Consider the following 12,351-nt stretch of genomic DNA (forward strand, 5'->3'; position numbering starts at 1 on the left):
GAAGAATGAATAAGTGAGCTGGAAGACAGAGTGGTGGAAATCAATGCCACAGAGCAGAATAAAGAAAAAAGAGTGAAAAGAAGTGAGGACAGTCTCAGAGACCTCTGGGACAATATTAAACACATCAACATTTGCATAATAGGGGTCACAGAAGGAGAAGAGAAAGAAAAAGGGCCTGAGAAAATATTTGAACATATTATAGCTGAAAACTTCCTTAACGTGAGAAAGGAAACACTACTCAAGTCCAGGAAGTGCAGAGAATCCCATACAGAATGAACCAAAGGAGGAATATGTCAAGACACATATTAATCAAACTGCCAAAATATTTGAGACAGAAAAAATATTAAAAGCACAAGGGAAAAGCAACAAATAACAAGCAAGGGAATGTCCATAAGGTTATCAGCTGATTGTTCAGCAGAAACACAGTAGGCCAGAATGGAGTGGCAGGATATATTTCAAGTGATGAAAGAGAAAAACCTACAACCAAGAATACTCTACCCAGCAAGGCTCTGATTCAGATTCGATGGAAAATCAAAGGCTTTACCAACAAGAAACTCTAAGAGAATTCAGCACCACCAAATCAGCTTTACAACAAATGCTAAAGGAAATTCTTTGGGTGGGAAAGAGAGCAGCAACTTACAACAATCTTGTATATATAGAGACAGATGAATCAAAACCTCATGTGAACAGCAAACCCAAAAACTACAATAGATACACACACACACAAAAGAAAAAGCAACCCAAACACAACACTGAAAGTGGTCATCAAACCAAAGAGAAGAGAACAAAAGAGGAAGGGAAGAAAAAAGACCTACAAAAACGAACCCAAAACAATTAAGAAAATGGTAATAGGAACATACATATTGATAATTACCTTAAATGTAAATGGATTAAATGTGCCAACCAAAAGACATAGACTGGCTGAATGGATACAAAAACAAGACCCATATATATGCTGTCTAAAAGAGACCCATTTCAGATCTAGAGACACATACAGACTGAAAGTGAGGGGATGGAAAAAGATACTCCATGCAAATGGAAATCAAAAGAAAGCTAGAGTAGCAATACTTATATCAGACAAAATGGACTTTAAAATAAAGACTGTTACAAGACACAAGGAAGGACACTACATAATAAGCAAGAGATTCATCCAAGAAGAAGATATAACAATTGTAAATATATATGCACCCAATGTAGGAGCACCTCAATATATAAGGCAAATGCTAAGAGCCATCAAAGGGGAAATTGAAAGTAACACAGTAAGAGTGGGGGACTTTAATTCCACACTTACACCAATGGACAGATCATCCAGACAGAAAATTAATAAGGAAACACAAGCCTTAAATGACACATTAGACCAGATAGACTTAATTGATGTCTACAGAACATTCTATCTGAAAGCAGCAGAGTAAACTTTCTTCTCAAGTACACATGGAACATTCTCCAAGATAGATCACATCTTGAACCACAAATCAAGCCTTGGTAAATTTAAGAAAACTGAAATCATATCAAGTATCTTTTCCAACCACAAGGCTATAAGATCAGAAATCAATTACAGGGGGAAAAAAACTAAAAAAAAAACCCACAAACATATGGAGACTAAACAATATGTTACTAAACAAGCAATGGATCACTGAAGAAATAAAAAAGGAAATAAAAAAATACCTAGAGACAAATGACAAAGAAAACACAACCATCCAAAACCTATGGGATGCAGCAAAAGCAGTTCTAAAAGGGAAGTTTATAGCTTCAATCCTCTGTAATGACCTATATGAGAATAGATTCTAAAAAAAGAATGGATATATGTGTATGTATAACTGAGTCACTTTGCCGTACAGAGAAACTAATGCAACATTTTAAATCAACAATACTCCAATAAATTTTTTTAAAAACCAAATACATAGTAAAAGCTGAGGATCAACCACTTAAATATGCTAGTACAAAGATTAATAGCCAAGAAATTGTAAAATCAAAAATCAATGAGGCCACCATTACCCAGATACCAAAACCAGACAAAGACACTGCAAAAAAAATTACCAGTATCTTTGATAAATGAAGAGGCAAAATCCTCAACAAAATATTAGCAAACCTTCACAGGTAAATTCTATCAAATATTTAGAGAAGAGTTAACACCTATCCTTTTGAAACTCTTCTGAAAAACTGAAGACAAAGAAACACTCCCAAAGTCATTCTATGAGGCCACCATCACCCTATACCAAAACCAAACAAAGATATCATAAAAAAAGAAATTTATGGGCCAATATCACTGTTGAACATAGACATAAAACCCTGAACAAAATACTAGCAAACGAAATCCAACAACACATTAAAAGGATCATACACCATGATCAATTGGGATTTATCCCAGGGATGCAAGGATTTTTCAATATCCAGAAATCAATCAGTGTGCTACACCACATTAACAAATTGAAGAATAGAAACCATATGTTCATCTCAATAGATGCAGAAAAAGATTTTGGCAAAATTCAACACCCATTTCTGATAAAAACTCTCAAGAAAGTGGCCATAGAGGGAATATACCTCAACATAACAAAGGTCATATATGACAAACCCACAGCTAACACTGGTATCAGTGGGTGGAAAGCTGACAGCATTTCATCTAAGATCAGGAACAAGACAAGGGTGTCTACTCTCACCACTTTTATTCAACATAGATTTGGAAGTCCTAGCCATGGCAATCAAAGAAGAAAAATAAATAAAAAGGATCCAATTTGGAAAGAAGTAAAACTGTCACTGTTTACAGATGACATGATACTATACATAGAAAATTCTAAAGATGCTACCAGAAAACTACTAGAGCTCAACAATGAATTGGTAAAGTTGCAGGATACAAAAGTAATAGACAGAAATCTCTTGCATTCCTATACACTAACAACAAAGGATCAGAAAGGGAAATTAAGGAAACAATCCCATTTACCATCTCATCAAAAAGAATAAAATATCTAGATATAAATCTACCTAAGGATATAAAAGACCTGTACTCTGTAAACTATACGACGCTGATGAAAGAAATCAAAGATGATACAAACAGATGGAGAGATATCATGTTCTGGGATTGGAATAATCAATATTGTCAAAATGACTATACTACCCAAAGCAATCTACAGATTCAATGCAATCCTTGTCAAACTACCAATGGCATTTTTCACAGAACTAGAGCAAACATTTTTTTTAATTTTTATGAAAACACAAAAGACCCTGAATATCCAAGGCAATCTTGAGAAAGAAAAATGAAGATGGAGGAATCAGGCTCCCTGACATCAGACTATACTACAAAGCTACAGTAATCAAGACAGTATGGTACTGGCACAGAAACAGAAATATAGATTAATAGAATAGGATAGAAAACCCAAAAATACACACATGCACCTACTCTCAGTTAACCTATGACAAAGGGGGAAAGACTATACAATGGAGAGAAGACAGGCTCTTCAGTAAGTGGTGCTGGGAAAACTGGACAACTACATGTAAAGAATGAAATTAGAACATTCTCTAACACCATACACAAAAATAAACTCAAAATGGATTAAAGACCTAAATTTAAGACTGCATACTATAAAACACTTAAAGGAAAACATAGGCAGAACACGCTTTGACATAAATCTCAGCAATATCTTTCCGGATCCACCTCCTAGAGTAATGAAAATGAAAACAAAAATAAACAAATAGGACCTAATTAAACTTAAAAGCTTTTGCACAGCAAAGGAAACTATAAACAAAGACAACCCACAGAATGGGAGAAAATAAATACAAATGAAGCAGCCAACAAGGGATTAATCTCCAAAATATACCAACAGCTGATGCAGCTCAATTTAAAAAAAAAAAGGCAAACCAATCAAAAAGTGGGCAGGGGTTCCCTGGTGGCGCAGTGGTTGGGAGTCTGCCTGCAAATGCAGGGGACACGGGTTCGTGCCCTGGTCTGGGAGGATCCCATATACCGCGGAGCGGCTGGGCCTGTGAACCATGGCCGCTGAGCCTGTGCATCCGGAGCCTGTGCTCCGCAACGGGAGAGGCCCGCGTACCGCAAAAAAAAAAAAAAAAAAAAAAAGTGGGCAGAAGATCTAATTATACATTTCTCCAAAAAAGACAGACAGGTGCCCAAAAAGCACTTGAAAAGATGTTCAAAAACCCTAACTATTAGAGAAATGCAAATCAAAACTACAATGAGGTATCACCTCACACCAAACAGAATGGCCATCATGAAAAAGTCTGCAAACAATAAGTGCTGGTGAGGGTACAGAGAAAAGGGAACCCTCCTACACTGTTGGTGGGAATGTAAATTGATGTAGCCACTATGGAGAACAGTATGGAGGTTCATTAGAAAAATTAAACATAGAGTTACCATATGATCCAGCAATCCCACTCTGGGCATATATCTGGAGAAAACCATAATTTGAAAAGATACACGCACCCCAGTGTTCACTGCAGCACTATTTACAATACCCAGGACATAGAAGCAACCTAAATGTCCATCAACAGAGAAATGGATAAAGAAGATGTGGTACATATATACAATGGAATATTAGCCATAAAAAGAATGAAAAATACCATTTGCAGCAACATGAATGGACATAGAGATTATCATACTAAGTGAAGTATGATAGAGAAAGACAAATATCATATGATATCACTTATATGTGGAATTGAAAAAAAATGATACAGATGAATTTATTTACAAAACAGAAACAGACACACAGACTTTGAAAACAAACTTATGGTTACCAAAGAGGAAACATCATTGGGGGGGAGGGATAAATTAGGAGTTTGGGATTAACATATACACACTACTATATATAAAGTAGATAACAAACAAGGACCTACTGTATGGCACAGGGAACTCTACTTAATATTCTGTAATAACCTATATGGGGAAGAATATGAAAAAGAATGGATATATGTATATGTGTAACAATCACTTTGCTGTACACCTGAAACTAACACAACTTTGTAAATCAACTATACTCCAATATAAAATAAAAATCAAATAAAAAAAATAATTTTCTTAAATAAAGAAAATAAGAGATAAAGAGATAAATTATTTTCTTTAATATCTGGAAATTGAAGAAATGTTATACATTTTAAAAATCCAAATTGAAATGTGAAATAAATCATTAACAACTGGATAATCTGTTATATACTATTAACAGAAATAATAGTAAAGGCTATTTCATGTGCCTATAAATGTAAAAAAAAGATACTGAAACCAAATCCAACAGTGTATAAAAAAGATTATATGTCATGATCAAGTGGGATTTATTCCAGGGGTGCAAGGATGATTCAATATTCACAAGGTGAATTCAATCAATGTGATACACCACATTAACAAACAGAAAGATAAAAATCACATGATCATCTCAATAGATGCAGAAAATGCATTTGACAAAATGCAACATAGATTCACCATAAAAACTCTCATCAAAGTTTGTATAGAGGAAACATATCTGAATATAATAAAGGACATTTATGACAAAATCTTACCTAACATCATTCTCGACTGTGAAAAACTGAAAGTCTTTCCTCTAAATTCAGAAACAAGACAAAGATGCCCACTCTTGCCACTTCAATTTAACATAGTATTGGAAGTCCTAGCCACAGCAATCAGACAAGAAAAAGAAAAAGTCCCCACCAAAAAACGTTTAGAATAAGTGAATTCAATAAAATTGCAAGATACAAGATTAATATACAAAAATCTGTTGCTTTTCAACATAATAATAATGACTATCAGAAAGAGAAAGTAAAAAACCAATCCTGTTTAAAATTGCATCAAAAAAATACCTAGGGTAAACTTAACCAAGAAGGTGAAAAACCTATACTTTGAAAACCATAAAATATTGATGAAGGAAATTAAAAATGATTCAAAGAAATGGAAAGATATCCCATGTTCTTGGGTTGGAAGAATTAATATTGTTAAAATATCCATACTACCAAAGCAATCTACATACGTAATGCAATCCCTATTAAAATATCCATGACAGTTTTACAGAACTAGAACAAATAATCTTAAAATTTATATTGAACCACAGAAAGACCCTGAATTGCCAAAGCATTCTTGAGAAAAAAGAACACAGTTAGAAGTATCACACTCCCTGGCTTGAGACTATACTACAAAGCAACAGTAATCAAAACATCATGGCACAGAAACAGACACATAGATGAATGGAACTGAATAGAGAGCCCAGAAATAAACCCACACTTATGGTTAATTAATCGATGGAAAAGGAGGCAAGAATATACAATGGAGAAAAGACTGTCTCTTCAACACGTGGTGCTGTGAAAACTGGACAGCTACATGTAAAATAATGAGATTAGAACATTTCCTTATCTCATATACAAAAATAAATTTAAAGTGGATTAAGGACCTAAATGTAAGACCTGAAACCATAAAACTTCTAGAAGAGAACACAGGCAAAACACTCTTTGACATAAATAGTAGCAATATTTTTTGAAATCTGTCTCCTAAGACAAAAGAAAGAAAAGCAAGAATAAACAAATGGGACCTAATTAAACTTAAAATCTTTTGCACAGCAGAGGAAACCATCAGCAAAACAAAAAGACAACATACTGAATGGGAGAAAATATTTGTAAATGATATGACCAATGAGGGTTTATATCCAAAATATATAAAGAACTCATACAACTCAATATCAAGAAAACAAAGAATCTAATTTAAAAATTGGCAGAAGACTGAATAGAAATTTTTCCAAAGAAGATATACAGATGAACAGCAGGTACATGAAAAAAATGCTCAACATTACTAATGATCAGAGAAATGCAAAGCAAAACCTCCATGAGATATCACCTCACACCTGTCAAAATGGCTATCATCAAAAGTCTACAAATAATAAATATTGTCAAGGCTGTGGAGAAATGGGAACTTTAGTACTCTCGGTGGAATTGTAAATTGGTGCATCCACTATGGAAAACAGTATGGACGTTTCTCAGAAAACTAAATATAGAACTATCATATGATCCAGTAATTCCACTGCTGACTATATATTCAAAGAAAATAAAAACACTAATTTGAAAAGATACATGCACACCAATGGTAATAGCAGCATTATTTACAATATCCTAGATATGTAAGCACACTCAGTATCCATCAACAGATGAATGGATAAAGAAGATGTGGACTATTGCTCAGCCATAAAAAAGAATGAAATTCTGCCACTTGCAACAACATGGGTGGACCTAGAGCATATTATGCTTAGTGAAATAAGTCAGACAGACAGAGAAAGACAAATACTCCATGTTATCACTTGTATATGGAATCTAACAAAATAAAAGTAATGAATATAACAAAACAGACTCACAGATATAGAGAACAAAATGGTGGTTACAAGTAGAGAGAGAGCATGGGGGAGGGGTGAGATAGTTGTATAAGATTAAGCGACACAAACTACAATGTATAGAATAAATAAGCAACAAAGACATATTGTAAAGCCCAGGAAATTTAGTCATTAATCTGTAATAACCTTAAATGGAGTGTAATCTATAAAAATATTGAATTACTATGTTGTACACCAGAAACTAATATAATATTGTAAGTCATCTATACTTCTATAAAAAAAAAGAAAAATCTGGGAAAGGAAACAATCAGACCTCCACAATTAGTAAGATTTAGTGGACAGCAAGCCTTTAAAGCAGGGGTCTCCAAACTTTTTCTGTGAAGGTCCAGATAAAAAAATATTTTACAATTTGTGTGTCACACTGTCTCTGTCACAACTGCTCAATTCTGACACTATAGGGCAACAGCCTTAGGCAATATATAAAGAAATGAGCGCAGCTGTGTTTCAATAAAACTTTATTTATAAGTAAAAGGTGAAGGGTTAGATAAGATACACAGGCCATACTGTCAAAATATTTTCCTCTGTTCTAAAGCAATCAAATGGGAATAATTAAGCAAATTTTTTTGAATTGTAAGTTTTCCAAGTTTATAAATAGGTTGCACTCAACTAGATATAAACTATTTAGACAGATGAAGGCGAATAACATAGGAATAGAATAAACAGTATTCTTTAGTAGGTAATGAAGAAGATATTAATGCCCTCAAAGGGTGGAGATGCTTTGGAATAGAAGATAATAAATGTTATTTTCATTATATATAAACATTATTTCCCTTCTAAATGTTTGGATTGTAAAACAATGCTGATAAAACAGCATAAGTTTCATGCAGAAAACACCAAAACATGAAAAGTATATTTGAAACAAACAAACAAAAGAAAAATTATTGAAGATTCCATTCTAAGGGTTTCTTTTCCTTTTTTCCTTCCCTCCCTCCCTTGCTCCCTCCCTTCCATCCTCCTTCCTTCCTTTCTTCCTTCCTTTCTTTCTCTCTTTTTCTTTGTTTTAATTTAGTCTGTCAGTCCTTCTAAAAAGAACTCATCCGGTATAGATAAAATAATTCTGAATCTCATTCCAGACTTTCAAAATACCTTCAAAATATAAAAAGTTATACCAGGCAAAGGTATAGAATTCCAGGTAGAATAGCAACTGAAAGCTATTATTCCCTCCAAAGGATTTTAAACACTATATATATTTTTTAAAAAGAAAAACAGACCTGAAGAAATACAAATATTTGGATTATCAGTAAGACAAATGTAAACTATAAAACAAATGTCCTTATTATGTTCAAGGGGATAAAACCAAACATGTAAATTTCTGTAACAACTGGAAAGTATAAATTTGACATAGAAGATTCAAAAGAGAACCAAAAATGAAAAATACAAAAATCAAAGTTCAGAATCCATTGAATGTCTTTAACAACAGTTTAGACCCAGTCTTAAAAATGAATGAAATTTTGATGCATTCTAAAATATTGATAAGCCTTGAAAACATTTTGCTGAATGAAATAAGCAAGACACAAAAGAACAAATGCTGTATGATTCCACTTATATGAGATCCCTAGAACAGGCAAATTCATAGGGACAGTAAGTAGAGTGGTGGTAACCAAGGGCAGGGGGAGGTGGGAAATGGGGAGTTAGTTTAATGTGGACGGAGTTTCAGTTTGGGAAAATAGAAAGTTCTGGAGATTGATGGTGGTGATGGCTGCACAATGCTATGAGTGTACTTAATGCCACTGAACTGTACACTTTAAATGTTTTAAAAGAGATTTTATACTATGTCTATTTCATCACAATAAAAATTTTAATCTAATCTTTATGAAGGGAATAAAACTATATTTTCACCAAATGTTTATATGTCTAATATAAAAATCTATTTTCTTTCAAAATTAAAATAATTGTCTTCCCTTCTACCCTCAGAGTATGGAAAGATTGTCTGAACTTGAGGGGCAGGTGACAGAGGGGAAGCAAGAGAGATACATCTCAAAACAGCTCTCAAAAGGGCCCTGTGGGGCTTCCCTGGTGGCGCAGTGGTTGAGAGTCCGCCTGCCGATGCAGGGGACACGGGTTCGTGCCCCAGTCCGGAAAGATCCCACATGCCACGGAGTGGCTGGGCCCGTGAACCATGGCCGTTGAGCCTGCGCGTCCGGAGCCTGTGCCCCACAACGGGAGAGGCCACAACAGTGAGAGGCCCACATACCACAAAAAAAAAAAAAAAAAAAAGGGGGCCTTGTGCCTTGTTGTTCTGGGAAGCCAGACCCCCACTAAAGTGCTGGACATGAGAGCTGTAGTGGAAATACACTCCCTTTTCCTGAATAAGTAGGCATAAAGTATCAAAACCAGAGTTTCCCTATGGGTATAGGGAGCGTATTGGTGTTGAGCGTATCAGTGGTGGGCTTGAGAGCAGCTCAAATTTCCCAGGAGGATATATCTCTGAGAGGCTGAATGGAGCCCAGAGACTAGTGAAAGTGGGAGCCATGTGTTTTGGATCAGGAGATCAATCCAGGAAGGGACAGGAGCCAATGACCAGAGTCCCATTAAAGTCCATGCACATCTGCCAGATGAATGATGACCAAAGATGAGATATCCCCATGTCAGTGCCTTGCATAACCAAAGTCATCATCCTTCCCAGGATGGGGATAACTCCTGGACTAAGTGAGATCTAGTTTTACATAACAAGCAGTTTGGGCTTGCAAAGTGGAATGTTCATTTACAGATAGATGAAGAAAAATACTATTCTTATTGAATGTTGGATTAAGATTTACAACTGTGAACTCTGGAGAGAGAGAATACACATTCTTTTAAAACATAGGTAGAAGGTCTTTCAAATAAAAGCCTATAATAGACTACAAGCAATATCTCAACAAGTCCCAACTTTTTATATAATACAGGTCATGTCCACTGATTACAATGGCTTAAAGCTCAAAATCAGTAATAAAATGTGGGGCTTTTCCAAAACATCTCTAAACCTAGAAAAAAAAAAACCCCCACAACTTCTAGAGGATTCTTGGGTGAAAGAGAAAGCCACCTACCACTCACATCACAGTTAAGGCTTTCCTCTTAAGATCAGAAAGAAGACAGGGATGTCCACTCTTACCATTCCTATTCAGTGTTGTCCTGGAGTTCCTGGCCAGTGTAACAAAAGAAGAAAAAGAAATAAAAAGAGAAAGTAAGGAGTGAATCCATTTCTATTCACATGGTTGCCCATGTAGAAAATTCCAAATAATTTATCAAAAAGCTACTAGAGGCTGAGGGCGGGAACGCTGAGGTGGGACAGCTGCAAAGGCTGAGGACGCGGCAGCGTCAGAATGATGGAATTCTCGGAGAGAGGGGAGAGCGGTACCTCTCTACACTCAGATAAGAGTGAGCTCTGTTCAAGAGGTCTCTTAGTGAGCTTCGACATTCGAAGGCCAGATGCGGCCCTCAGTACCCCACCTCACAGTGCGGCATGGAGGTAGAACAAACACCTAGACTCCAGCATGAGGTTTTGCTCAGAGACAGTTTGAACAAACATCCCAACTCTGTGAACTTCGGCTTGGGCATAAATTTCAGGTTGGTCATATGTGCCATTGTCTTAGCAAATGGCACCATCAAGTCCAGTCAACGGTACCCCTAACAGCAGCAGTGGGAGTACCTGTAAATGACCAGCTGAGTGAAATCAACTTCTACATCAGGGCATTGCAGCCAAGCACTACTGACCAGGACCTAGTCAAGTTGTGTCAGCCATACGGCAAGTTTGTCTCCACTAAGGTCATACTGGGCAAGACCACAAACAAGTGCAAAGGCTATGGCTTTGTGGACTTTGACAGCCCTTCAGCAACACAGAAAGCTGTAAAAGCACTGAAAACCAGTGGCGTACACACAGAGATGGCAAAGCAACAGGAGCAGAACCCCACAAATTTATACATCTCAAACCTCCCATTGTCAATGGATGAGCAAGAACTGGAAGGCATGCTAAAGTCCTTTGGTCAGGTTATCTCCACTTGAATCCTTCGAGATACCAGTGGAACCAGCAGAGGGGTTAGCTTTGCAAGGATGGAGCCCCCACAGAGAAGTGTAAAGCTATCATCACCCACTTTGGAAAATATATTAAGACACCTCCTGGCGTACCAGCCCCATCTGATTCTTTGCTTTGCAAATTTGCTGATGGGGGTCCAAAGAAATGACAGAACCAAGGAAATTTTATGCAAAATGGACAGCCTGGTCAAGGAATGCAGACATGCGTGGTATGGCTTTGACCTATGACCCCACCACAGCTCTTCAGAATGGGTTTTACTCAGCTCCTTATAACATCACCCCCAACAAAATGCTTGCTCAGCCTGCACTGTCCCCATATCTTCCATCTCCTGTGTCTTCATATCAGAGAGTAACTCAGAAATCTCCTCTTATAAGTACCTAACCCATCTTGGATGCACCACCAGTCATATCGCATACAGCCTTCAGGTTCAGTTCTGACACGAGGAATGGATCATCCCATTTCTCTCCAGCCTGCCTCCATGATGGGATCTCTTACCCAGCAACTGGGCCACCTCTCCCTGAGCAGCAAGGGCACATATATGCCAACAGCTGCAGCTATGCAAGGAGCTTACATCTCCCAGTACACCCCTGTGCCTTCCTCTTTTTCAGTTGAGGAGAGCAACAGCCAGCAAAATCAAGTGACCGTGGATGCTCCCTCAGACCATGGGGTCTATTCTTTCCAATTCAACAAGTAACAGTGGATTTCCCTCCCCGTATTTTTTAAATATAAATGAATTCTTGGAGATGCTGATGCTCCAGACTCAAGAGGGCTGGCTAGGAATACAGCCCCTTTGTGGGCCTGCTGAGGGCTAACACTTGGCCATCGGTTTTCACAAGCCTAGGCCTGGAAAAAGAAATCTCTGCACTCTTGTCCTCTGCTCTTCCTCTACTCCTGGTGGAGCCTGGGGGAACTGTCACTTTTTGTGTGTGTTACAGTCAAGAAGATCAAAAAAAGTTTTAAGAAAAAAAAAAG

At 36.8% G+C, this 12,351-nt stretch overlaps 1 pseudogene; it reads left to right on the forward strand.

Moving 5' to 3' along the window:
- The window catches only part of LOC132487021 (RNA-binding motif, single-stranded-interacting protein 2-like), a 46,592-nt pseudogene extending 34,507 nt beyond the window's left edge, over positions 1 to 12,085 (forward strand).
- Positions 12,086 to 12,351: the final 266 nt, after the last annotated feature.

This window comes from Mesoplodon densirostris, chromosome 3 (assembly GCF_025265405.1).
Source record: "Mesoplodon densirostris isolate mMesDen1 chromosome 3, mMesDen1 primary haplotype, whole genome shotgun sequence".
In the NCBI taxonomy this organism is placed as follows: Eukaryota; Metazoa; Chordata; class Mammalia; order Artiodactyla; family Ziphiidae; genus Mesoplodon; species Mesoplodon densirostris.